Source organism: Cryptomeria japonica, chromosome 3 (genome assembly GCF_030272615.1).
Source record: "Cryptomeria japonica chromosome 3, Sugi_1.0, whole genome shotgun sequence".
Classification (NCBI taxonomy): Eukaryota; Viridiplantae; Streptophyta; class Pinopsida; order Cupressales; family Cupressaceae; genus Cryptomeria; species Cryptomeria japonica.
Window position 1 is genome coordinate 256,671,008 of NC_081407.1, and position 27,693 is coordinate 256,698,700.

The window sequence follows — 27,693 nt, forward strand, 5'->3', positions numbered from 1 at the left end:
GAGAAAAAATAAACCTACCCATGTTTGAATATTACTTTGCTAAGATAGAAGGGTGAACTATACTTGTTCTCCTTGATGCTCAACTTCATGCTCAGAGATAAGTATGACTAGGGGCAACTTCCAGGTCTGAGTCAAATGCCTGATTGGAACCAAAACCGAACCCTTATCATTGGCCTCCTTCCTGTGGACTACTTCCTTAATATTATGCTAAGTTTAAATGACCATCCTTTGTTGCCAATTTGATAAAAAAATAGGCACCTCTAAGATATGCTCTTATTTCTCATGATTTATTGCCTTTTTTGAAAAAGTGAGATCATCCACTTCCTCTTCACGATGCTCAAGTCTTAATTCATTGGAGGGTGACAAATTAGTGTCCAAACTTGAACAAAAACCCTCCAAGCCATCCCAAAATGAGTCCTCCTCCAGCTCCTCTTCGATCTTCAGCATAATAGGATTGAACCTAGCCTCGTTGCAGCTCCCTTGAAGATCCTCCAATTTTTAAACATGAGTAATCTTGGGGTCCTTCATGACACAAATATCTTCAAGATATATTGAAGAAAAGATAGGCTCCTCTAAAGCATCATGCATAGGTTGGAGAGAAACCTCATGTGCATTAGCCTCTTCATGCTTAGGGACAAGGTTGTCCTCATGAACTCCTTCCACCTCCAACTCTATCTCATGCACATATTCCCTGTGATCATCAACATCACCCCACTGCTCCAAGACCACCATTGATGTGTGTGGAGAAGTGTCCATTTCCTCCTTATCAATGAAGAAAAGAGATAATCAAATGAGAGTACCAAGTCCTCTTCTTCATTGTTATCTTTCTCTTATCTAATGATTTGTTGTTGCAACTGATCATTCTCAATAACTCCTTGCAACAAGTATGATTCATCTTCCCTTGGAGTAAGTTGGCATGTTAGGCTAGGCTGCACATCTTCCTTACAAATAGTAGGTTGCATATCAAACTCATGATGATGGTTATTTCCATTTGTCCTCCATATAACAGGTCCCCCCTTAAAAAGGGAGATAGCATCAAGAAAAGGCCTAGGTGATGGGAAATTTTGCAAAGGGAATTGAGGAGTATGAATAGTGGGTTGATTGCCTTTAAAGCTTTGGATCTTGAATCTAAGGCTATCTTTAATACGCTCCTCTAAAGGCCTCTCTTGAAATGAAGGAGGTTTCCTAAAACTTGGAATCTTAAATTTGGGATATTTAAGAGACTCACCTTGTCTAATGCTTGGAAACTTATGCTCATGAACCTCCTCTACAAGCTGATTTGGGACATGAGGTGCGGAAAAAGCCTCTAGCTTTTGCATTTGATAAAATAAGAGCCTCTTTTGCTCCTCTTTGAAAGCCACCTCCCTTGCAAGGTTCTCCTCATAAAGATAGACTTGATAGGCTAGCTCCTCCTATTGCATAACAAAATCCTGCTACCTCTTTATGTCATCTACTTACTTTTTTGAAGTTTAGCAACATGCTTTTTATTTCAAAAATTTCCCCTCTATCATAATTTTAGAGCTGATTGGGATTCCAAGAAGATTGAGCAAGGGTGGGTGGGTTGCAAGCATTAGGAAAATACCCACCTATTGTTGGAGAAAAGTTGTTTGGGTTGAAATTAGCAACAGTCCTAGTTTGATCTTGTTGGTAAGGAGGGGGAAAAGATCTTGCATTTTCATAAAATGGGGGGGAATAGAAGGTACACCTTTGATGATTACTCATGGGGGAATAGAAGGTACACCTTTGACGATTACTCATGATAAAGCATCTCAGAAGGCAAGATCGATTCTAATAAAATTTAAAATATAGACAGGTTTTCTTTAACAAAGATTGAGAACATACAATTAAGCTACCAAAATGATTGCAAAGTCACTAGGTGCTTGAAGAATACTACCTCTCTAAGTCTTGATGAATTGAAGAACACATCAAATATTTACCTTGGCTTGAGAAAAATAATGGCTTGACTAGTAGATCTCTTCTTAGAGTCATCGAGTATGTAAAATGTTGCCTCTCTAGGAAAAAATTTTTAACAAACAAACCAACTATCAGCAATAAGGTAAGAAAACTTGAATTAGAAATAGTTCAACTTGTCCCACCAAGCATGCCAAAATGATTTTAGAGTCATCGGGTGCTTGAATAATACTGCCTCTCTAAGGCTTGATGAACTGAAGAACACACCAAATCTTTGGCTTGTCTTGAGTACAACAACTGTTTGACCACTAGATCTCTTCTTAGAATCATTGGGTATGTAAAATGTTTCCCTCTAGGAAAAAAATTCTAATAGACACACCAACTATTAGCAATAAGGTAAGAAAACTTGAACTAGAAATAGTTCAACCTATCCCACTAGGCGTGCCAAAAAATGGTGTCACAAAAGTTTGCACCCTTGTTGAACACTAATGCTCAACAACCTTGTGAAACATGGAAACAACCCCCAAGTGTGGGACCTTGTGTATGTGAGGTTGAATCTCTGGAGAAGGTTGGCTTCCTTTCCGATCAAGGTGTAGTGTTGGACCAACCCAACACTTGTAAACCCTAATTAAAAGTCTATTCTACCACTTGAAAAGGAAAAGGGAAGAAGGAATGTTGAAAGGAAAATAAAAGGTGATACACCAAGACTGAAATTATATTTCCCTACCTATGAGTGTACACAAGACATCAATGAAAGATACACAAATCTCCATCTATAATCTAGCTCCCAGGATAACAAAGAAGTTAGAACTTAATACAATGTTGGGAGGGATTAAGAAATATCCATAGACAACACACACAAGAACATTTAACACAATCTACAATCTGTAAGTAGAGAAAGAAAAGAAACCGCAAATGGAAGGCGAAATACACACAACACATTTGACAACAAAGATCGGGTAAAGAAAATAGCTTTATTAACATAAAGGAAAACAAAAATAAAATTGTAAAAGAGAATTCTTCTATAAGAGAAAAAGGGAGAAGACCCTGACAAAATCATACAAAATTGCCTTTATATGTCAGACATAACTTAGATAGAATATTGGGTTCAGAAACCCTAACCCAATAGGGTTAGGTTAGAGAGGGAGAAAATCATATGGATCACATTGTTGCATCTCTGAAAGTTTCATGCAGAGTTGGTGAGGAGTCCCGAGATGTGACTGCAACTGGGAAAGAACAACAATCTCCTAAAAATCAGGGGAGATGCATATTTGGATGGTGACAGATATCCTCTATTAAACCAAAAGGTCGTTTGCATGCCATAAATGCATATGGGAAACTTGGGAAATGTCTACAGAGCCTAGAAGGAGTAATTACACTTCTTTCTCATTGATTGGGGTGGTTGTAACACATTCTAATCAATAATGGCATGTTGACAAGACCTCAATTCAATTTTGACCTAATACATCGACAACCACCACGCAACTATTTGAAATCTAAAGTTCCTCCAAAAGCTTGAATCATGGTCATTGGATCTTCCTTTCATGTGTGGATGAATGAGTGAGATGCACCTAAAACCCCTCATAAGGACCCTCAATGATCAAATAAAACATAGTCGTCGATATTTTCCTTAAACGAAATCAGACGACAATCCCTTGCATGTGTAGTTTTGTTGGCCCCACCATCCAGACCAAATCCATAGAAGAGAAAGAAAACCTTCAAAGAGACACAAATAAAGTCTCTTCGACCATGAACTTGTTACTACTCATCAAGTTGCCATTAGTTTTTATATTCAAAGTCATACTATATATTCTAGTCGGTTAGCACTACTGAATCATGCAGTCGGTATAAACAGAGAAGTCGATATGCACAGTCTAGTCGGTTACAGAAGAAAGCAGTCACAGAACACAGTATACACCGAAGTTGTCTACCAAGTATCTTTTTATGGCTACCGAGAAGTAAAGATAACACACCAATTTAATATTCACCAAGTGAAACGTGTTACCAGATACATTGAACCTAGACATGCATATGAAAGTGTGTTACAAGATCGAGGCACATCTAACCGTTATTACATTGGAAATTGCACTAGAAGATTGTGTATGATTACAAGGTCAATCCAACCAATGAAATATTTTGTTTAGTTATTCATTCGAGGAATCTTGTTAGTACGATCGAAGCAATGAATTGGATCACCATTTTAAGACATCTATTTATACAACATGAATTAAGAGCAAGGTGTGTGCATATATGTATGAAGGAAGACTGTTATAGAGACACAGAGGTCACCAAGAAGGTTTTTAGAGAACAGTCGAAGAACAGAGTAAACAGAAGGGTTTACCGAGTTACTATATGAGTTGCTAAGGTATGCTATAAGCAAGGTAATCTTATTCTGAGCACATAGAATTTGCTATAACATTTCAAATGTAAAGTTACAGATGTTTGTAATGATTTTATTGTAATATTTTGAAGTTGAAAGAGAAACCTTTAACAGGGTAAAAGACTCTAAACAAGTCTATAAATTGTAAAGCCTCTAACCAAGTGCAACATTCAGAATAAATGTTGTGAAATCCTTTAGCAAGGTAGATCTAATAGATCTTTTTACTCCTAACAGGGTAAGCTATCAGAAATAGCTAAATGTAGCTCTAACCGATCATTCTTTATTATTGTAGTAGTGAAGTTGTGGGTGCCATCCCCACCGCAGTTTTTCTCTCTAACCAAGAGTTTTTGCGTAACCAAAATATATGTGTTATGGAGTGAATCATGTATGATTGTTATCTATTTGTTTTAACTTTATTTTATGTTACTGCACTATTTTGTTTATGCATAACAGTAAGGTTATTATTAAAGAAAAGTATTGGAGTACTGATTCACCCCTCCCCTCTCAGTACATTAGCTTTCCATATTGGCCTAACAATTGGTATCAGAGCTTGAATCTTGGAAAAGGGTTTAACTACCTAAAGAGAAAGATCTTATCAATGGAAGGCTATAAACAATCTCGGAGGATTGTGTATCTGCAAGAAGAGCTGGATCATGCAAATCAAGTGATTGCAGACATGCAAAGGAAAATGCAAAAATCTCTGAAAGTAAGAAGAAGATTATCTGATGACTTGCAGGATTCTCAAGAGTTAGTGGAACAAATTGAGACATCATCTGAGAATAGTATATCTAAAGAGACTGAAGAAATGATTGGAGTATTGAAAGAAAAGAACAAAGCATTAGCTGATCAACTAAAAGCAATGAAAAAAGAACATGAACATTTCAGTACATAGATGACTGAAAATCTAGATGCATTGAGGACAACAGAGGATAAAGAAAGAGATCTACAAAGAGAGAAACAACAACTTGAAGTCTTAGTATCTGATAAGAATGATGAAATCATAAGGTTAACTGGGATTCAACAAAATATGACAAATCAACTAGGTTATGCACATCATGAAGCAATTTTGAAGAATGATGAGAATCAAGCATTGAAACTTGAAGTATCAAAATTGATCAATGAACTTGAAATAGAGAAGAAATCCAAAGAAACATTGAAGAAGAGTTATGATGCATCAAAGATGTTGGATGAGCAACTGAATACAAGAAGACCCAACAAAGATGCAAGACTCGGTTACAAAGGAAAAGACTCTACTGAGAAAGGAATTCATACTACCAAGAGAGGAGAATCATCAAAGCAAGCTGGAAACAGGAATAAAATCAAAAGGAAGAAGCCTATTTTCTACTACTGTGGAAATCAAGGTCATACTGCCAACATATGCCAGATCAGAAAAGGTAAGAAACCAACTATCACTAAGTCAAATGAGTATTGTTACAATTGCAATAAATATGGTCACACATCTAATCAATGTAAGACAAAGTCTGTTAACAACTATCAAAAGGCAAAATTCAAAGGGTTTTGTAAAAACTACAATAGATATGGACATAGTACTGAGAAATGCTGGTTTAAGCAAAAGAATCACATGCGGTCTGCACATCGAGCAAACACTAGAGGTTACCGAACTCACACAGATCCTTACCGACAATATGAAGTAGTACCATGGGATTACAATACAAGGATATGGTGTGAATGTTGTGGAAGATATGGACATATTAGTGCCAACTATTTTATAAGGTTTGGAATGAACAACCGAAGATCATGGAGAAATCTTGGTATGACATGTTTTCATTGTCACAAAGTTTGACACTTAGCTGGAGATTGCAGAGATCAACCTAGAAGAGACACTGAAGAGATAAAAGAAAAATTTAAGATGATTTGGAAAAAGAAGGAAATCATGTCAGATGAAGAAAGCACCTTACCTACCGAGTTAGGTGCACCTATTCCAAATTAATCAGAAAAGGTATGAAGGGACTGCATTCTCTAAAGGTTAAATCATAATAGTTCCCATTTTATTATGTACAAAATTCAAAATCTGCATAGTTAAGATGCACTAGTAAGTTTGAAATTCTATCAAAAGTACTTTACAGGAAACCTGTTAAGTCGGTGTATATAGGAAGCCTATCAAGTCAGTAAATGAAGGAAATTTGGTTACTCGGTTGAAATGAAAAAAAAGGGCGTAAATCGGTTAAAGGTAAACCGAGTGCATTTAATGTTTTGACCTAACTCGCACAGAGCCCGATAAGGTATTTTGTGTACTTAAAGGTATTTTCGCGGTCATTCTCATTCACCAAGTTTTCAAGAGAGCAGAGCAGAATGAATCAAGGTGATCAAACTTCATTCAGAGTGAATTTCAAGGTATTTACATCAAATCTCATCACACTGTTAAGCTGGTTTCTGATCTTGTCAAATTGCTATTATCTACCGAGTGTGAAGCATCCGTCGTTTGTAAACCATCAAACCCTAGGGATAGTTTGCTAAGTTTTTACTTGAAATCTACAATGGCGCCCAAGATCCAAGATCTCGTAGTTGTCAAGAATGTGGAGAAGCCCTCGCTGAAGTACTCTTTGACTCCTAAAGTTACCTCTGAACCGGATGATAAAACTGCATTTTCACTCATCCCTGATCGAGTTTTGTTAGTCGAAGATGTTAGATTCTTCACCAAATGTCATGTTGAAGAACTCAGTCATGTTGAGATTAGTGACACATATGATGAACTTTGTATCGATGGAAAAATGGATAGCAAGTATGAGCATATCAAAATCAAGGGATTAACTGAAGCCCTAGCCTATCCCCATGTGTTCAAACCCCAGTGGGTTAAGTTTGTTTTAAGCAGAGTTCATGATGATTTTATGTGGCTAGAAGAGCAACCATTCAAAATCACTAAGGAAATCATTCATGTGATCACTGGGTATCCTATCTATGATCATGCACGAGCACAGAAAATGATATCACAGAAGGAGTTAATCAGTCTAACTGGAGTAGAATCTGATTACCAAGTACTGAAATTGAACAATGTCACTGATGTAGAACTTAAGTTTGCAATTAGAGTAATTGGTTATTGTTTCTTCCAATCAGCAAGGGAAAATAGTGTACCATGTGTAGCAATTGACTTAGCCTATAAAGTAGTGAAAAAGGGAATGAAAGTAGATTTATGTGAAGTGCTACTGAAGAACTTGTTTGAGAACCTGAACACAATAAGGAAGTCGAAGAAGAACAACTCGGCAAACACACTGAAGTTTGGTTCACTTCTTGTATGCATGTTTTTCTACATTGAGAAGTTCTTTCCCTCAGTTGGTAAAGTAGTTTGGGAGCTACACCGACCTATCACCCATCAAATCAATGACTTTATCAAGAAATTGGGAGATAATTTTAATGATATCATGGATGATTATTTCAGCAAATTTCAAGAGAGATACACAACAGGTACTGGATTCCACCACAGCTGTTAGAGAAATATAAGGATGATATATGTTTTGAGGTAGACACCAATTACTGTTATATGAATGTTGTTGAACCAAGGACTCAATCTTTGCCACCAATGGGTTATGAGATTGACTATGATATTACACAACAACAAATTGATGCATATCTTACACTGTCGAGGCATGCTACCGAACTAAGATATGGAACTTATGAAGAGGTGAAAGAAAAGGTGAAAATGAGTATTGTAGTACCTAAAGCTACAAGAAAGGCTACAAAGATGATAAAGGTTTTATCTGAGAAATTCAGAGAAGAATCCTCCTCTACACCTATCAAAGGCAATCTTGCCATTACCAAAGAGGAATCAAAAGCTCAAGAGGCAGCAATAACATTAAGTACCGAGTTGCCTAAGGGTAAAGTTTTGAAAAGAAAGAAACAAGACATTTCAAAGGCCCTACCGACTCCAAAAACAAAGAGACCCAACACTAGAGCATCAGTTGCATCACCGAGTAAGAAACAAAAGAGTGTTACTATTCCCAAGGTAACCAAAACCTACAAGAAATCTACTCGGAGACTCATTTTGGCAAAAGAGTCTAGTGATATAGAATCTGATGATGCAAACAAATTTTAGATAGTAAAAAGCAAGAAGGTAAATATTCATAGTGTTAAAAACTTTTGTGCCAATCTTAAAGAATATGGTGGATTTGCAGGATTTAGATATGTCAAGTATGAGACTAGGAATAATGATGAGAAGCGACAAATTGAAGAAGTTGTCATCTGCACACTTCTAAAGTTTTGGCTAGCTCCATTAGAACTAGTAAAGTCACTTCCGAGAGAATTATACTTACATATTGATAACAGATGGAAATATGCAATGGACTCAGAGAAACAAATAAGAGAAAGAAGTCTAGTCCATCTATTTCCTGATATGTCTATAGCAGAAATAAAGGAGCATTTGACAACATACAATTCTAAATTTCTTGTCAAACAGAGAGCCTTAAAATTGATGAATGGGCTATACATTGATGTAGAAAATGAGAAAAAAGCCAAATGGCGGGATATCTTCAAAATAAAGGATGTCGATGAACAATCTCAAGTTGAAATTGTTGATGTCACCGAGCATGATCCTGATGTCACCGAGCATGGTCCTGATGCTACCAAGCAAGACCCGGCTGACACTATTCAAATTGATGAAGATGTCATGGATGTAGAAGCACCAGAGCAGGAAATTATAGAAGGTACTACCTATGCAAAACTTGTATCTAGTGAATCTGTCTTAGAACAAGTTTGGCCTTATCCACTGGTCAAGCCACCTATCTCTATCAAAGCTGCTAAGGATACAGAACAAGGCACCAAAGGTCACAAGTCTGAAGCAGCAGAAGATACAACTAAAGATCAGACGTCTCAAGCACCGTTAAGCACTGAAAATGTTACAGCTGAGACCCCTAGTACCAATACACCCAAGGACACCACAACGGCTATAGGAATAGACCAAAGTGTTGCATCTATTGAGCAACCTACCAAGGGTTAGCAAGCCTCACAAGCACTTGTCTTAGTACAACTGATCAAAGGTAAAGAGAAGAAGGTGAGAAAGCATAGTTTCAAAGTTGATTTAACTAAACCGATAGTGTTGCCCAATGTGGATATTTCAAAATTAAAGGGGCAAGCACTTACTGATTTCAGTGAACTATGCAAAGCAAAGGTCGAACAAGAAAAACAATTGGCCATTCAAAAGAAAAATAAAGTACTATAGAAGGTGAAGACACTACTAACAGATATGCTACCTTCAGCAACAGTGTCAACCAATGCAGCCATCCACATTCAACTGGATGAACTCCTTACTCAAATAGAAACATCTGGAGTTGATGCATCTGAGTACTTGAGCAAGCTAAAAGATAAAGAGCTTACTGCAAAGATGATAGAAGAGGTACAAAAAGCTCTCGCTATAGGAAAAGTAAAGCTTGTCAAATTCATTGCTGAGTTGTCCCCTCAACTCAAGCATATTCTTTATCTATTTCAGAAACTTTGTACATTTTCCTTATTCATTAAAGATATCAAGAATAAAACTGATGCAATTGAGAAAGAGATCACCGATCTCTCAACTAAGTTGATCACCGAGCCTAATTCAGTTCAGAATTTTTATACCAAGCTTCAATAGCTCATGGCTCAACAGTTAGAACTCAGAAATGAAGAGCTTAAGATCAGGATGGATATAATGACCCTCTAGACATTATTCCTTCCTCATCTCTCATTAGTTCAAGAGAAGCTTAACCGAGCTACACGCCTATCAACTACACAAGAGGGAAGCACTCTTGATGGCTTAATATCACTATTGGCTGATATTCAAGCACAAAATTCTTTAATGGAAAGTGTAAAGGATGCACTCTTAGTCGCACTCACTGATGCCTGGAACAAGTATAAATCTATTTTTGATCAGTTACCACCCCCTGATGGAAATTAATTTTTTGATGTTTGTTAAAAAAGGGGAGTAATACTACATATAATACTACATAAGGGGAGTAATATACTATATTTGGAGAGTAATACAATTTTGGTAATATAGTTTTAGTATTGTATACACGAGAGTATATCGAGCAGAGCATGCAGAGCTAGCAGAGCACACAAGCACAGAACATAACCGAGCGTGCAAAATCTGAGTAATATATAGAATAATGATAAGGGAGTATATCTGCATATACTATTTCATTGACTATTGTATATATTGTAAAGTGTAGTCATTTTACAAGTATATAGATTTTTGAGTCATGACTTTGAAAGTAGTTTTTGTCAAACATCTCAGCTAATGTCAAAAGGGGAGATTGTTACTACTTATCAAGTTGCCATTAGTTTTTATATTCAAAGTCATACCATATATTCTAGTCGGTTAGCACTACCGAATCATGCAGTCGGTATAAACAGAGAAGTCGGTATGCACAGTCTAGTCGGTTACAGAAGAAAGCAGTCACAGAAGACAGTATACACCGATGTTGTCTACTAAGTATCTTTTTATGGCTACCGAGTAGTAAAGATAACACACCAAGTTAATATTCACCGAGTGAAACGTGTTACCAGATACATTGAACGTGGACATGCATATGAAAATGTGTTACAAGATCGAGGCACATCTAACCGTTATTACATTGGAAATTGCACTAGAAGATTGTGTATGATTACAAGGTCAATCCAACCAATGAAATATTTTGTTTAGTTATTCATTCGAGGAATCTTGTTTGTAAGATCGAAGCAATGAATTGGATCACTGTTTTAAGAGATCTATTTATACAACATGAATTAAGAGCAAGGTGTGTGCATATATGTATGAAGGAAGACTGTTACAGAGACACAGAGGTCATCGAGAAGGTTTTCAGAGAATAGTCGAAGAACAGAGTAAACAGAAGGGTTTATCGAGTTACTATATGAGTTACCAAGGTATGCTATAAGCAAGGTAATCTTATTCTGAGCACATAGAATTTGCTATAACATTTCAGATGTAAAGTTGCAGATGTTTGTAATGATTTTATTGTAATATTGTGAAGTTGAAAGAGAAACCTTTAATAGGGTAAAAGACTCTAACCAAGTCTATAGATTGTAAAGCCTCTAACCAGGTGCAGCATTCAGAATAAATGTTGTGAAATCCTTTAGCAAGGTAGATCTAATAGATCTTGTTACTCCTAACAGGGTAAGCTATTAGAAATAGCTAAATGTAGCTCTAACCAAGCATTCTTTATTATTGCAGTAGTGAAGTTGTGGGTGCCATCCCCACCGCAGTTTTTCTCTCTAACTAAGAGTTTCTGCGTAACCAAAATATATGTGTTAGGGAGTGAATCATATATGATTGTTATCTATTTGTTTTAACTTTATTTTATGTTACTGCACTATTTTGTTTATGCATAACAGTAAGGTTATTATTAAAGAAAAGTATTGGAGTACTGATTCACCCCTCCCCTCTCAATACATTAGCTTTGCATATTGGGCCTAACAGAACTCCCACTACAACCATTGAAGACTCGATGAGATGAGATGAAGATCTTGTCAAGTGGCCAAAGGACAAAATAAAATATACCTTTGCACAGGCCCATCACTGTCAGATTACTCAAAGATTCAACCAAATGAGATGAAGATATCACCAAGTCACTGGTTGACAATGTAATTTTCTACCTCAGCTTGGGCCTACCATATTCCGCATCAAGCACTCAAAGACTTGGCCAAATGAGATGAAGATCTCATTGAGTTGTCATGGACAAAAGAGTTGGACCCACCATCAAAATTCATTGAAGAGACATTGCGCTTCGAGGAGACAAGAAAAATGTTTCTGCAAAGAAGAGCTTCCCATCAGCCGGTAGTGGGTAAGATAGGGCTAATGAAAGAATACATGGGGACCCTCCAACTAGTGGAACTTAAGTGATATGACCACCTAAGTTGGTTGATGAAAAATTAGAACAAGGCTAGAAAAAGGGCTAAAGCAAGAAGCTTTGAGGGTCTAGGGTTTTAGGCCTTGGGGAAAAATGTGTGGTTTTAGCCATTAGTTTATCTTAGATCAATTGTCTACATGCCTTAGGTTGACACAAAAATTGTCAACAATAGCATTCCAATTTATAATTTTAATTTTTGATCTAGTCTCTTCCCTTTCAAGGAAAGCTTTCCATTTTATTTCAATTCATCATAGAGTTAATTTCAAACGCGAGGTTTGACTTGGAGTTATTTCTCTACATTGTTGTTTCTTCTCCTATGGCCTAGTGGATGTGCTTAAATTGTTTGTGCAGTGTCTCGGTTCAAATTATAGGCGATGAGGTGTATTGCAAGTATGTTTGATTATGATTTATTTCATGATTTTGTTTGTTGGTCTTCCGAGCATGAAGAACTCATTATTAGTTCCATTCCACCAACTTGTTTTGACATGATAGTAAGATGGAAGTGTATGAGAATAATGTTGCATGTTCATGAAACATCTCTATGTGGTTTGCATGACAGTGCTTGATCTTTTTGGTGTTGCATTTTGCCTGGTATAGGTTTTTAGGGTATCTCATGATTGTGTTCGGTGAATATTTTGCAATCAATATTTTTTTTATAAGAAAACAGTTATTTCATCCATGACTATATTGAGATAAATTTCTCCTCTAAAAACTGGGAGACTCTCTTCTTATTGGTATCTTAAACAACTATTATTAAAATAAGACTATATGCACTAAACTATTCTTCAAGAGTTACATTCATTATATTCTCTTCTTTCAAAATAGATGTTTCTTCTTTACAACATTTCACTACTACAATCCTTTGATAAATATAGTAGTAATCAGCTACAAAACACTAGTTGGAGCAATAATGATCAATACAATTGTAGTTAGACTAAAGAATAAGCATAAAGATACCAGTTTATTACAGTAATTAAGAAGTTCACATAAGCCCAAAGTCTTTTTTTACTCCTTGTGCAATTTGATGAAATAAAGTTATGATATATGAGAAGCTGAAAGTCTTCAACATGAATCATAAATCAATCACTTAAATGTAGGTAACAAAACACAGCCCAAAGTCTCCAAATTATCACCAAATGTACATATTTAACTAATCTCAAATGCAATAATGCAGCTCAAAGTCTACAAAATCATATTTAGATCGCCTTCTAATCAAATAATTTCCCACACTATGTAATTCAATCACTTTCAAGATAATGCAATAAGAAGGACATAAGAACAATCTCACCACAAAACAAACCGAATCCAAGACAAAGATTGGATGCCAACTTTCTTATTTAATTGATTGAAACTTGATTTACACTTCAATTTTTATCTTGAGATGCTTCTCAAATTGATAGATTTTTTATGCATAGGCTAAAAGATCATATGTATAATGTATCTCTCTCCTATATAGAGAGAAAAGATGAGAGCAAAAAGTGGAAAGCTACAATTAATTTGACTTATTCAATAACATAGTTTGATTTGACTTAGGACTTGTTTTTTTCTTACATCTAATTACATATTTACACAATACATGTAAAATATCTTTTTCAAACTACAAAAATCATAACTAGAAAGCATAAAATAACTAAGTGTCTCGAGACACATATTTGTCATCTTCATTATTTTTCAAGAACTCTTCATATTTCTGAAGAGCAGCTTGCATCTCAAATTCATTAGGTCCTCGGGTCTAACTTGAAATGGCTTTGACCCATCTGATAGAATCTTCTATGTTGTTATAGCCTTTTTTGTGCTTCTTCGGAATAGTTTCTATGTTATCTAGAAGTACTTAAAAGTCCACTAATTTATCAATAGAAGATATTATGAAATCTTTTGACTCAATCTCTACCTAAATCAATAAAGTGAACTGTTGAATAATTGGATCCACGAGAAGTGTATTTTGGTTCTTATCAAGTAGTTTGCATGGGAGCTTTGAGGCTTTGGTACTCATGTCTAGCCCTTTATCATTACATATTTCCTGCTCATCTTGAAAATCTTCTATCAATTGTTTGAGAACATTCTTTTGATGCTTCATTGCTTCTCATTATTCAACGTGCATCTTTCTGGTGGATATTACTACATTATTTTCCAATACTTCCAATTTGAAGTCTTTACCTCGTCTAAGCATTGAGGTCCTTCTCCTGCATTTGCAACTCTTGTGATAAAAGATCAAGTGTTTGGTCAATTCCGTACTTAATGTTGTTTAATTTTTCTAGCTACTTAATAGAGGAGCTCAAAAGATCTGAATCCTATGAGAGCATCCTATCAACCCATGCACTTACTTCCCTTCCTCGTACACCGATACACTTAAATTTATTGATAATCTCTTCATGAATGGATGGAACTACTAATTCTATCACTTTTGAAGACTAATTTATCTTCAACAAAACCACATTGATTTGTTCCACCTTTAGCTTTATCTAATCCTTAATGACTTTATCCTTGCGATGTCTTTCCATGAGTGCACCCATAGCCACATGTAAGTAATCCTTGACAGTTTCATGCATTTGCTTGCCAATCTCAATTCTAGTCACTACATAGTAAATAGCTTGAACTTCTTCTACTATTTTGTCTATAGGAGGCATGACCACTTCTACATATTTATTCCCTAATTGATCCACCTTCACTCTTGAAACTGTTTTGGTCTTCTTTGCACCTTTGGTTTTGCTAGAACAAGTTCACCAAAATCAAAGTTATTTGGGTAGATGGCTTGTTTCTTTCTTTTGGGTGTCACTAACTACAACCAAGGAGGAAGAGTAGAATCTATTTTAGCACTTGTAACCACTACTTTCATAGATGTAACTTGTTCTTGAATAGTAGCAGTTACAATGGGTGTAGTATGAGTCATTACTGTAGATGGGGTTTCTACAGTCAATACATTTAGTAATGATTCAAACATAAGCCTATCAAAATCAATCATAGTCTAATCAAGAATGGTTGTGGATACTTGAGATAGGAATCGTAAATGAAGAAAGTGAGCAAAAAAAAAATTCAATATTGTCATGAGGAGTGCCAAAAACAGACTCACTAGTGGTGGAAGAATGGATAGATTGAACTGAAATTGTGAGTGCAACAAGAGAAACAACAGAAACAATTGGCACAAATGAAAAAAAAAATAGAAAGAAAATATTGTATAGTACAAACAAGAGAAATAGAAGGAAGGGACTGCATAGAAGTGATAAAAGGAGGTGTTGTGGCAAAAATAGGAGTGTAAACTCCCAAAACAACTCCTAGTTTATATCTTTGCTTTGATGTAGCTGGAGGTTTTGGAAGATCTTCATCTTGATATTCTTCCCCTTTTTCTTGTCCTTCTTGTTCACCTTGTTTCTCAACTTTCTCCTTAGCTTGTGTAGATGGTTCTCCTTGTTTTTTACCTTTATCCTTACCCATTGTGAACTTGTACCTTGGTGTCTTCTTGGGGATTGTGTAGATGTTTCTCCTTATTTTTCACCTTTATCCTTACCCACTATGAACTTGTACCTTTGTGTCTTCTTGGGGGTAGGAAAATCCTCCTTACTCTTGGTTCTCAACTCAGATTTCTCACCGACATGACTTGTAGTATCCTCTTTTGACCCTATTTTGAAAGGTTTCAACCTAATTCCTTTCTCCTACAACTAAAAATTTGTATTCATAATAATAGGTTGAAATATTTCCGTTATAGAGATTGAATATTTTTGATACAATTGAATTGGAGGAAGAGGAGCATAAACAATCTTGTTTTGTTTATATGCAAGGTCTATGATATTTCATCATCTTCCATGTCATTTGGAATATCTACAAGATCTAGATTCTCAATTTTCTCTAAAGTAATTTGAATGTAGTCTAGCTTCCTCACATCTTCTTCTAATCTGTATTCAACCCATATGTTTTCAATCCCATAAACATAAGTTTATCTTAAGCTTATCCTTCATTCCTCTATAATCAAAATCCTCCCTCATTTTTATTTTCTTCATTGTGACCCATTTCATCTTTGTTTTCATAGCTTTGGCCTTGAAATATGTTGTCACTAGATACCTACCAATGGTGAGGGAGAATTTAAATCCATCTTTGTTTGATTCTGATTTTCTTCCATGTGTAATCATCATCTGGCAACACAACTCCATCAATACAATATTGTCACTTAGGTAGCTAGGAATAATATAGGAACATCCTTCAAAACACCCAATCTTGATATATGTAAAGGTTGGAAACTATGGGTACATACAACCAAACTTGTTGCTAATTTCCCCCATCTCATCTAAAACTCTCCTCTTTTCAAGTATCTTTTCATTGAAATATACACATATAGGAACCAAATTAGGCATCATTAACTCTTCTAAAATGCTTGACGCTTTCCTTTAGAGTTAACTGAGAATAAAACCTGTACACATGAAATTGTCTTTTGTCACCCTTAATAGTCAAACTCAGAAAGTGTCGCATTGACCCCATAACATAAATAAGATATGAATTAATGTAGATCTTTAGGCTTGTTGTGACCTTTGAGAGTTGATCACAAATGACATCATTGATTTGCTTCCTCGAAAAGATCTTTGGGTTACATTTCCTGATGATATGAATGTATTGATGCATTCATTCTTGAAAGACGTTGGACATGGGAAGGCCTTTAACCCTACTAATAATGGTTATCAAATCATTTATCTCCTCTTTGAAGGTACTCCAGTAAAGAGCTTTCATCCATCTTTTGATTGTTGGCCTAGGAGTCAGAAGCCAATTTGTGCTTATATTCCTCTTATATTTGTTTGAGAGCTTATCATAATAAGCTTGCATTGACTCCATAATAAGGTCAATGTAATATTCTATATTTGGACATTTGGAGATTTGGTCAAAGAAATCTTCTTACAACTTTATGAGCACTTTCCCGTCTGCATCCCTTACACTTATGCTCTCTCTGTCAAAATGAGTGGTTGTCGCTAGAACAAACTCTAGATCATGTATTAACATTAAAAGAAGATACTAGATGAATGTCTCTATTCGGAATAGGTTGCATATTATCTTACACTGGTTGTAAGTTTTTTCTATCTACAAACTCTGACATATCAATGTGTCTAATCTTAGTATCTCTAATGTCATTAATGTTAAACAACATCGAGCTCTCTGAGAACACATTTTGATACTTATACTTCATTGTCTTCTTGTTTGGGAAAGGATCAAACATTTGGATTGAAGCTACACCATTGATTTCAAAATTCTGCCAATGTTAGAAAAAAATTCATATTTTAAAGAATTTCAAAAAAAAATTGCACCTTTGCATCATAAAAAGAACATCATTATGTAGTTTGGTTTTTAAAATCTCAACTACACTATTGAATGAAAATAGATGTAGTTCAGGTTTTAAAACCTAAACTGCATCATGAAAAAGGATAGTATAGTGTGGATATAGATTGGGGTTTAAATCTTGATCTACACAAAGGCTGATGGTTTGGCAATGTAGATTGGGTTTAAAACCTTGGTCTAAAGTAAGGTGTGATTTAACTAGTAATATGTTGTCAAGGTTTAAAACCCCATATGAATAGCACTCAGTTGTGTTGTTTGGGTTTTAAATCCTGACCAATACATGAAAGATTGTTAGCATTGCATTATGTGTCATCATTGATGTCAAATCCTTTGGTCCAGATTAAGTTTGGATGTGGTATAGTGAGCAGAATTATTTGATTTAGGTGTGTTGTGCGGTTGGAGGTTTCTCAGTTTTACCGGATGCATTTTGGTATCTTGAAAGATGTTTCTATGCATTATCTTTGGGTCCGGATTGGTCTGGAGCTCGAGCCCTTAGACTTGATATTGAGGTTGTATAGCATGCAGATGCATTTTAGGTTTGACTTTGGTGATGTATGTAGCATGTTGATATGTTTGATGAGGAACGGTGTGATGTGGTCCACTTCTCATTTCTTACCACCATCATAATGTTTAGTGGAGACCTATTTTAGATCTTTGTCTCAACCGACATTGATTATTATAATTTCAAGAGATGGTATATATAGGTGTTTGATTTGATGACTTGATATATGGATTTTTATGTTGAAGACATTCGAGATTGAAAGAATCCAATGATTGTGTGAGTTTTGTGTTGTGGATTTTTACCGGAAGCAGTTCTAGCAATGCAGACTATTTTTTTCTTGTGGTGGGTTCTCTTTGTCTTTCTTTCTTATTTGGCAATGAGCCCATCTGCAATGAGCATATTGGTAGTAAGCCTTTTAGAGCAGTGATCACATTGGAAGTGAGTCACACTTTGTAAAAATCACCTTAACCGTTGTTTAAATATTGAGAATTAGTGTTCTCCTTGGTTTTTCCATCTTGGGTTTTCCACGTAAATTCTAGTGTTTCTTGTGTGTGATCTGATTCTTGTATGCATTTTCAAATTATATTAATTCTATTTAAATATTTTAGATCTATGCATTAACATTAAAATAAAAAAAAATTTGTCAACTGATTCACACCCCCCCCCCCCGCTCTCTCACTTGCCCGAATAGTCAACAAAGGTTGTGGTTGAATGCAAGATATTGATCAAGATATGAATCCTGGCCAACACAAAGGGTCTAACAAGTGTTGGTTGGGTTTCATAACCTAACCAACATACAGGGTAATATGAGTCAACGAAAATAAGGTGTGCTTTGAGTTTAGAAACTCGAGCGACACCATGTTGAGGGTATTGGTGTGTATTTTGGGTTTCTAAACCCAAACCACATTGTGATGAGAGGAACAACGAGAGAAAACAAGGGCAAGGTGGGGAATAATCCCCACCTTTTCTCTTAGAAAAAAGAACACCAAAACTAAAATTCTAAACCCTAAGATAAGAAAAACGAAGAGGGAAGAAAAAACAAAAACATTCAAAAGCCTTAAGGAAAAAGAAAGAGGAAAGAAATAGCAAAAATACCTGAGAATATGCATGATGAGGATGATAGAAAACACAAATAAATTCACCAAGAGGAATATTGGGAGTGATAAGGAGCACAAGAGGCACAACGAATCAATATGATAGAATAAATGAGCCCAAAATCAATTTTAAACTGATTTTAAATTACTTAAAACCTAACTTAAAGTTGTAATAAATGCAAATCGTGTGGAAAATAAAGTGCATTTCAGGTTTTAAAACCCAAAATACATGACCAATGAGATATGTGTATTTCATATTTTAAAATCCAAAATGCATGTGCAAACAATGAAAAGTGCATTTTGGGTTTTAAAACCTGAAATGCAAGAAAAACTTAAGGTGAGTTGTATTTCAAGTTTTAAAACCCAAAATACATAATGTAGTCACACAAATCTGTCCAGCTTAATTAAATAAATATTCGCTATTTATTTGATTAAAAATGCACTAGCCACCAGTTAATTAAATTAATATTTAATTAATTCATCCCCAAACATTCTTCTATTAATTAAATAAATTATTCAATTTATTTTAATTAATTCATTAAATCAAATTTCAATCAATTAAATAAATAAAATCTATTTATTTAATTAAATCCCCCTATTCCTCTTTTAAATAAATTAAATAAAACATTTATTTAAATCATTATCCCCCCCCCACTTGCATTTTCCTATAAATGCAACTTGCACACATTTATTGAAATAAATGAATTTTAATTTTAATAAAATCTTATTTTCCCTCACCCACCAAATCCACTTGCAAAAATCTAATCCCCTTCTAGATTCTTCTAACCCCTTCCTAATTAGCCTAATCCATCCCCTAATTATTGTCACATTCCTAAGCAAAATGGAGTCACTTCTCAAAGATTCCAAAGTCTTTGAAAAGCATTTAATGCTTTGTGTGTTCAACAAATTAACCCCCAAAGTCTTCCAAGACCACTAATGGCTCTTACATGACCATTTATGGCTCTTACATAACTATTTATGGTTATTTCAAACTTGTCCCCCCAAACATTTATTGTTTTGACCATATTCATCCATTTCACATTTGCACAAGAGTTTATCCATTGGATAAAAGCTTTATTCTTTGAATAAAGATTTTATTTATTCAACCAACCTTGACTCTAAAATCTCAAGGTCATATCAGGCATTTAATGCTTATTCCCTCCCCTCTCAACCTATCTCACATTGACACTTGTCATCCTAGGATTGGGTTGAAAGCCCTCACATGGATTTGAAATCATTCAATCCTAACCCTTGTTGAGATTGCTCAATCTCAACCATCCATTGCTCCATTTTTCCTATAAATAGAGCCCATTTCTTCATAATCTAGATCCTGAAAACTTGCATGCATTTAAGCTATAGTCATTTTTAGAGAGCATTTTAGCATAATCATCTAATATCTTGTTATTTTGGTTAAAATATATCAGTTTAGCATCAATAGCATAGCATTAGCTTTTTATTTCGCATTCAAAGCTCAATACTACAATCTCAATCCTCCATAAGCATCCATAGTGCAAAAAGCTGCTGAGAGCTACACTATTTTGGAACTTGGAGAGGAGAGGAACAAGGGAGAAGGAGCTAAAGCCATGCTAAGAGGCAGTTGGAGATGCCTCATAATATTTGTTTCGTTTGTTAAATACATTAGCATGCTTTTAGTGTCTCTCTTGGTATGCCTTTTAGATTAGTTTTTGATTGACTAACACTAACAGGTTTCGTGTCTTTGGTGTTGTTTATCATTTGCTAACCTTGTGTCATTTAGGAGGGCATCATTTGGTGAACCTGACGTGAATCGAACACCAAAAACATATCATTTTTTTTTTACTAACATGTTTGATTGTTGAAAGTGCCACACAGGTTGCGCTTTAGCGCTATTGAACACATTTTAGCGCTACCGACACTTTTTCTTTTAGCGCTATTGCTCGTGAAAAAGCGCTATTGTAAATGTTTCAGCGCTTTTGCACCTGTTTTAGCACTTTGGTAGTTCTTCTAGCGCTATTGGAAAACTTCTAGCGCTTTTGCCTCTCTGTCTCACACCTTCTTTCAGCACTTCTGTGTGAAATAGCGCTTCTATTTAAAACGCAGACTAGCGCTATTGCAACAAAGTGTCGTCCAAATCTCCTTGTAACCACAAAAATGGAAATTCTTAGGCTTGTGGAAGCCCCCCTTGAACATCGATTTTACTAACACGTTTTTTTTTGTGCAGGTTAAAAACTCACCTTAAAAATCACAAACCTATCTTTTGGTGCTTAAAAACTTGACAAAAACACAAAATGGTATTGCTTTCTAGTTAGGATAAATTGTCTTTTGGTGCTTAAAATCAACACACAAAGTTTCTTTTCTTGCATCAAACTAAAGAATTTACAAGCCACACTTACCATGGCTGTTGGAGCAACATCTCCAAATAGTTAGATCACATTTGCAAATGTTGGATTAAAAAGAACAAGTGTTTTACGTGTTTGGCATGCTTGTGCACAAAGTCGGTCGAGTGGTCCTACCTCTAACACACACTATCCTCTCCCTTGGCTTTCATGGTCCTAGGTGCAAGAGAAAAGTGTTAGTAACACTCAAAATTTTATCTTTTTAAGAGAGGCCTACCAAGAGATACATCACTCTTGGGAATGACCTCGCGCGGTAAATCCTTCGAGCCGCTATAGAAATCAGGTGAGAGCGAAAGTTGTAGCCTTGGGTATAGCTATTCCTACAGTGTAACTGGCCGAAAGGACAAATGGGCCCCACCACCAGTTACAAGTCTCTTAAGTGAGTCACTGCAGAATGAACTTATGTCCAAAAACATCGAACATGACTAAACACCTTTAAGTAGTAGCCCACCCGTTCTATTGATTGAGGATATTTGCGATATAATTTAGTGCAAGAGCATAGATGGTTTTGCTCCCAAGATACTCACCATACATATTTCCTTGAGTAGAAACATAGCTTTTTGAAAAGTCACTTGTGACTTGATAAAAGTGGTGACTCCCCCATCATAGGGATCATCTATTTGTTATGCTCACGCAAGACTTAGTATATCACATCCTTACCTGCCATGGTGGGGTTCATAAGGTATGTAGTACCAAAGTCGAAGAAATATCAAGATGTGGGCTAAATTTATCACAACTGGCCATTTGACCTTAGGGATAAAAAGTGTTTGAAGTGTGTTCATTTTAAAGACCAAGTGCAAATTGAGCCGACTTTAGGCTTTGGAAATACACCTTAAAATACATCTAAAGGAAGGGTCATATAAAAGTCCAAGGATTGGGTTGATCTAGACCCATACTCATTTGTGCCTTTTAGGCAACATTCTTGTGTTTGTGTGCTTGCTTTGTTTTCTTGTCAAAGAAAAATCAGAAAGTCAATCCCAAAAACAAAGTATTCATCCAACCAAACATCTGTCAAAACAACCCCAAACATCAAAAACAAAGTGCAAACAAAGGGGCAAAAACTTTATGACCATTCTTCACATCTTGCGAAAGAAGAAGTGTCATCAGAATATCAACTTGAAAAGAAGACCATTGAGCTCAAAGGCTTTGATCAAAAAGAGGAAATTCTTCTATATCAATCGACGAATCTTTGTCTCCCATAGAGTCTTTCTACATCGCATGCGTCTATACCTTCAAGGCAAAACAAATGAATTTGATTCCGAATCATTGAACCGCAGAGCTTTTATGCAATATAGAGCTCTGAGTTATCACATAAATCAAGGAGGAAAGAATAATCCCAATTTCTTCCCAAACGTCTGCATCACCTACAACACAACTCAAGAAATACCTCCAACACCTGAAAGGGAAGAGGTAGAGTTTGTCCCATTTATGACACTGAGTTTTTATTGAAGTTGAAAAGATTTTCATCCATCATCTCACTCATACATCATTTCATCATCAATCCGTCCCAACTCTCAGAACATTAAGAGGTTATTGTTCCAAGTTCTCTTTTAGATATTGCTTGAAATCAAACACTTCACATCACTTTTTAGATTGTTTCTACATCTAGGATAAGCTCATCCTAAGAAACACATCTACGCAGGTTAAAACTAGTTCATGAGTGAATCCTCTCATTACTAGGTAGTTAAATCTGTAACACATCTCAGATTTCTCTACACCTTATCACATCAAATCTTATCAAACAAGCAAGCAATTCAAAGAAGGAATTTCGGTTACATCTACCTTAAAAGTGCTAGAGATCTGCATACAACACAATTCACCAACCATCAATCTCTCATTTCAAAACTCATCATCATTTTCACACAACTTGAACAAAAAGCTTATAAACAAAATGGCTCAAACCCGATCACGGTCAAGGCAACAAGAAATAGAAAGGGAAGAAGAAGAAGAGGAAAATCTCAATGAATTTCAAGAAGCACTTGGAGGAAATGCAGATGACGAAAACCCAAGTACTCCCACTCCTGCAACAATAGAAAGGGCTCAACATAACCCTCTCTTTAACAGATTGTTTGACGAAATACTCAGGAGCAATGCGGATGCTCACTTCTTAAGACTCGCCCGAGAAGGAGCAAAACTCCCCTCTGACTTTGATCTTGCCCAATTAAGACAAGCATCAGAAAGACAAAGTCGCCATGAAGAGGAAAGAGGTAGAGATCCCATCAGATATAACATTCCTCGAGGTAACCCACCACCTCCTCCTCCAAATGAAATGGAGATGTTGCGGCAACAAGTCGAGAATCTCGCCCAACAGCTTCATAGTGGTGTCAAGACTAACCAATTCTCACTCAATGACATCTGTCCCTATCCTTTTGATAGGAATCTTTACATGCCACCATTTCCTCGAGGATTCGAAACACCCAAATTTGAAAAATATAGAGGAAAGGGGGATCCCCGCGATCATGTTCGAGAATTTCATTCCGCTTGTCTTGAAGTGGCATATGAAGACACCTACCTAATGCACCTTTTTCCCCAAAGCTTGGGAGGAACAACCACATCATGGTTTTCCCGACTACCAGGTGGCATTAGAACATTTGAGGAACTCATCCAGAAGTTCCTAGCTCATTACTCTCATAACATTGAACGCGACATCACCATGGCTTATCTGTGCAACACCAAACAAAAACCAGGTGAACAATTCTCAGTATTCCTGCAACGATGGCGTCAAATGTCTAGCAGATGTTCTCTTCAATTACCTGAATGAGAACTAGTGGAAATATTCATTTCCAACTTAAACGAAGAAATGGAATTTCACCTAGATGTCAAAGACACAGACTCTTTTAATGATATGATCACCAAGGGTTTGAAATGTGAAAGGGCACTCATCAAAAAAGGACTCATCAAAATCTTTAATGAACCAAAAGATGGTCCTCGTCCACACTTCAATAGCGATAAACCAAACTTCTGGAATAAAAACAAGAATATTGTCAATGATGGGGTTGTGGATGCTCGGACTATCCAAAACGCACAACCTGTGGTTCAGTTTGCAGGACAAAATCCTCCACCTCAGAATAACACAAGCATTCCTTCCAATCAAAATCGCATCACATCTCACAATGAACCAAGACCTTGTCAGCAAAAACAAAAATGAACATACACTCCCTTAGGGGAACCCATTGAAACAGTGTTGCGACAACTCATCTCTCAAAATTTGGTCACTCTACCTAAACTATCAAACTATGAGCCTCAGGTCAAACCGGCATGGTGGAGAGATACTGAACACTATGAATTCCATCAAGGAAGAGGACACAAGACAAGTAATTTTCACCAATTGAAAGATCTTATTCAGGATCTTATTGATCGAGGAGAAATTGAAATTGAAGGACATAACCCAAAAACAACCAATAATGATCATCTGATGTTCAAAAATCCACTTCCATCACAAGATCAAAGGGATCCTTCCACTTCTAGGTGAGGCACTGATACCACTGATTATACGCAGGCTGCGTATAATTACACTGTAAATCATCTGTATGATGCCAGTGAACAAGTTGCAACCATAACCTTCAAAAATCCCAACTCAAATTGCAATGTTGTTACGCGTCGCGACAAAGTTACCATTAAGGCAGCTCCACAAGGCACCACCTCCATCCCAAAGCAGTATAACCTTGTGGAACAATTAGACAAAACCCCTACGCTTATATCCATTTTAGAGCTTTTGCGTCTATCACCATCTCATAAAACTATCTTGGATCAAGCACTCCAAGAAGCGTCGATCCCTGCAAACCTGAATACAGACCAATTTCAAGCCATGGTTGGAAGTCTAAAGTCATCACCTTGTCTCACTTTTTCTGAAAGTGACAACTCTTCCTTCCAACAACCGCATAACGCCTCACTCCACATCGAAGGATTTATTAACTAGCATAGGATCAAGCGAGTCTTGATCGATAATGGAGCAGGCCTAAATATTTGTACACTACAATTGGTCACAACATTGGGATATGTGGTAGAATCAGTGGATCCTCATCAGAAGATCACAATCAAAGCCTATGATGATGCGGAGCGTTCATCCAAAGGAGCTGTGGTACTACCAATCCGAGTGGGCCCCATGGTAAAGCACATCATTTGTCAAGTTCTGGACCTTCCTCTGCCATACAATCTATTGTTAAGAAGACCTTGGATACATGCCATGCAAGCCGTTCCATCTACCTACCATCAATGTATCAAGTTCCCACATAGTGGTGTAGAGATCACAATTCTGGGTGATGCAAATCCCTTTGCATATTGCCATAATATCAGCCATCAATCAGAGATTACCGTTCCTAATAATAGAGAAGCCATTTCTTCCACATCATATATTAGTCTCGCCTCTCTTGCCCGTTCAAACACCACTATGCCCAAGCAAGAAAAGCTTAAGATGAAGATTGCAGAGGAAGCTCCTGGGAAATACAACTTGAGTCAAATCTTTTGTGTGGGACAAATGCCCACTTCTCCTAGAACGCATGGTAAACCACAGCACGTACTCCAGCAACCACTAAACATACCAGCATGTGCTTTGACGCCTTTCATTCTTGGAAAGAGTCAAGAGGAAGAAACACAAGATGAGGACCTGGCGGAATGGATCTATAAGGATCCCATCACCACTGACATACCTCGAGTTATACTTCCTACAGATCAGTATGGCAAAGGCCTCCTCATTATGCAAAGAATGGGGTATGATGGTCAGAGTGCTTTGGGATATTACAAACAAGGATGACATGAACCCCTGCTGCCGGAATTCAAGCCCAAGGGTAATACAGGCCTAGGCTTTGAAAAAGAGATCTTTCCTAAGCTCAGATTCAAAGGAAAACCCAACAAACCATCTTGTCCACCTACTGCAAAGAAGACACCTTTCATAATCAAAGCACCATCAAGCACCATCCCAACTGCCCCATCGAGGCTCACAACCCCAATGCAACCATCACCAATGCCATTTATTCCACCAAACGAACTTGTCATCCCATCCGCAACAACAAAAACATCTAAGACATCATCAGCAGCAACCACTGTATCAGGACCCGCAGTAGCATCTATGGCACCAACAGTTCTAGCAGAAGCCACTAAGTCAATATTATCGATACTCCCTATACCAGATCCTTTAATCCCCACCAACTGCCCTGCAGCACCGATCATTACAAAGGTACATCAACCAATCACACCTGCAGTATTTAACTCAAAGGACATCCCAGTATGGTATAGTAACCGGATGCTGGAAAGTGATTCAGAGACTGACTCACATGAATGGGAATTTGATTCAGTATAGCTTAATACTTCAGATGAGGAAGACACATCACCACCTCCGCCACGCAAAGACATCCCTGTTTATGGAGAAGCACAGATAAAGACCACTTGGGATCTTGAGTTGGAAACATCTTCCACAGACCCTACGTCTCATCCTATGCCTGATTCTGACAGGGAGAGTACCATTAACGACCTTCACCATAACGTCTTAACCCTCACTGATACATCAAATGCACTTAACCTAATCGATGAAGTAATGCCCATTGTCCACCCTGAACTCATCGAATGGAACCAACCAAATCCCCCATGTCTTGACTTCTTCCAAAATGATGAGGCCATCATTGACTTTTTGGAATTAAGGGATAACCTACCAAGCGGGGATCACAAAGTTGGATTTTCCATAGAACTTAATAGCGCAGCATACTTCGGGGCGGATGCCAAACCCTTCAGCTGCAAAAATATAACAATAAAACATGGATCTTCTAGTGAAAACCACACTGTGGCATTATTTGATCCAACAAAAGTAAAAAGAAAGAGTGTATCCAATGGTGAAAACCTCTCTGAGGCGCCTGAGGATGAAGGGTTTGACATTCTCCCTGATAGTACACAACAGGAACGATCAAGGATTCTCATAGAGGAAACCAAAGAGTACAATGTGGGGACTCCTGAAAATCCACATATCATACATCTGGCATCTCTTCTCACTCCAGAGGAACAGCCTAAATTTATAGAGTTCTTCCAGAAGCGTCAAATCAACTTCGCATGGTCATATGCAGACATGCCTGGGCTTGATCTTGATTTAGTCATGCATCACCTCACCATAGCCGAAGGAGCCAAACCTATCAAGCAGAAGCTTCGTAAGATGCATCCACAGATTGCAGTGCTAGTCAAAATAGAACTCAAGAAACTCTTAGATGTTGGTTTCATTCAACCCATTGATTATGTAGAGTGGATCTCCAATATTGTGCCTGTTGGCAAGCCAAAAGGGGGCATCCGCATTTGTACC